Genomic DNA, 2,649 nt, shown 5'->3' on the forward strand with positions numbered 1-2,649 from the left:
CACTGTCTCTACATCCTCACAAGTATATTATCTCTCTCCTTGCCAACATGTCCACTGTATGTCAGACAAAGCCTCAGAATCCTTGCCTCCAAGGAGCAGCCTGTTCTCACCTTCTCTAGGACTGTTTGTTCTCCTAACAGTCCATAGAGTATTCAATACTCTTTTCCAGCACCACAGCTCAAAGGCATCAATTCTCCTTCTATCATCCCTAGTCATTATTCAGCTTTCTGACACATAACAAGTAATTGCAGAGACTATGGTCTGGATCAGGGGCTCCTTAGTCTCCAAACTGACATTGTTGCTCTTCAGTACTTTGGAGAAGTCTCTGATAGCTGACTTTCCCAGTGCAATTTATCTTTTAATTTCCTGGATGCTGGTACCAAGAATGTTGATTGTGGAGCCAAGCAAACAAAAGCTGTTAACAATCTCAATCTCTTCACCATCTATTATAATAATGGTTTTTCATATGGTTATATTGTGGTGTCATCTCTATTGTTTCTTATTTGAGTTATTTGTGTCTTCTTTTTCTTTTGTTAAGTTTGCCAATGGTTTGTCTATTTTACTGACCCTTTAAAAGAATCAGTTCCTGGTCTTGTTGATGATTTCGACAATTCTTCCCTTTTCTGTCTCATTGATTTCAGCTCTTGTCTTGATAATTTCCTTTTTTTCTGGATGCTATTGAGAAAAACTGTTCTTTTTCTATATGATAAAGGTGTTGAATTAATTTTGCTTCTTTCTTCCTTTCTTATGTATTTACCTATTGCTATGAACTCTTCTCTGAGGGCTGCCTTAACTGTATCCCAGAAGTTTTGGTATATTGTATTTTGCTTATCATTTGTTTCAAGGAACATTTTTTAAAAAAAAATTTCTTCTATAACCCAATCATGTTCTAGCCAGGTATTATAACAGCTTCCATACGGACAGTTTATAACCTTTACTCTACTGTCATTAACTACTGGTTTTTTGGCACTGTGGTCTGAAAAGATACTTGTACTATTTCAATGTTGGTGTTTGGGTTTTTTTTTTTAATTTGTTAAAGCTTGTTTTGTGTCCTAATATATGATTAGTTCTGTAAAATGTACTATGTAAACTTGAGAAGAAAGTAAATTGGCATTTAGTTGAGTGCAGTACCCTTAATATAGCCACAAGGTCAAGTGGGCTGATTGTACAGTCCTGCATTTTTGTTAAGTTTCTTTTGAGTTGACCTACATTTTGGTGAGAGAGGTGTGTTAAAGTCTCCTACCACTATTGTTGTGCTGTTTCTTTCTTCAAGCCTGTTAACCATTGTTTTATGTATTTTGCAGGTCTATCATTTGGTGCACAGATGTTGATCAAGGGTATGTCTTCTTGATCTGTTGTCCATTTAGTCATTATGTAGTGCCCTTTTGTATATTTTTTCCTGAATTTTGCTTTTTATTTTTTTAATTTCCAATCATTCATTGTTGCACACTTTCCTTCCCTTTTGTATCTTTTATGGTAGATTTTGTCTTGAAGTTCATTTTTTCATTTCTGTTGTTGCTTGTCTGTATTTTCAGTTGTGTGTCACGGAAATATTCTTTCACCATATCTATTAAATCTGTATGTTCAGAAAATTACTTGAGAAGCTGGCTTATATGAGAAAGAGTATGTATGATACCAGACTTGAAGAAAGATTCATCATCAGCAACCTGTGAATGATTAAAATTAAAATGGCTTCTATAGTTCTCTGCTAAGTTAAACTCAGGAATTTTTTCCATTGTCCCGGGTAGTGCCCCACACCCAGTGTTCCAAAAAAAAGTCTGATCTCAGGGCAACGGTATTCCGAGAATTGGCCAACCGCAGGGGTGGAGCAAACAAGCCGATGTTTCCCGACTGATAACCCCTGTGTCTTGGGTTTTTCCACTGCCCTGGGGCTTAAACTCATTGTATGCTTAAGAATTTGTGAAACCACCCTATACTTAATAGCTAACCACAAAAGTTAGGCAAGTATGTTGATGACTAACTGCCACATGTGCAAGAATAAGATATTGTGCAAATATGCTGTGTAATCCATGAACGAAGCCGAACCAATGAATTCAAACTGTGCTTTTATCACCCAATGAGAAGCTGACACCCTGTTGTATCCCCCTAAAGTGTATAGAAAGAACCAAAATTGTCTGCTCGGGGCCGACTCCTCTGTCTCCTGCGAGAGATATGTGTCGGCCCGGAGCTCCGCAATAAACCTCTTGCTGTTGCATCAAGCTGGTGTCTCGGAGTCTTGGGTCTTTGCCGTCCACTCGGGACGAGACCACCTGTTCTGGGGGTCTTTCATATGGTACATTGGCCGGGAACAGGACGCGGCCACCCACCACCCCTAAGACTAACCCCTTGGAGGTAAGAGGATCCTCAAGAGTGAATGAATGAATGAAGTGTGTGTGTGGCGCCACAAAGTGAAAGTAAATTGAGAGCAAAACTGAGTGCATGACTATCTGTGAAATTTCTGGTGATTCTGGCGGCTGCAGCCAAGCACCATAAGGAGCTGGTTGCCAGTGGTGGGTAGACGCGCCCGGAGGCCACAAGTCGCAACTCCTGGGGGACGCCCTGAGAGTGAAGTCTGTAACCCTGGCGGTCTTTTATTTGGAAGGGAGAGAGAACGTCTCTCTAATCGAGGATCGGAGAAAAGACCGTTCT

This window comes from Elephantulus edwardii, unplaced genomic scaffold (assembly GCF_000299155.1).
Source record: "Elephantulus edwardii isolate Elephantulus edwardi_28Jun2011 unplaced genomic scaffold, EleEdw1.0 scaffold00075, whole genome shotgun sequence".
NCBI lineage: Eukaryota > Metazoa > Chordata > Mammalia > Macroscelidea > Macroscelididae > Elephantulus > Elephantulus edwardii.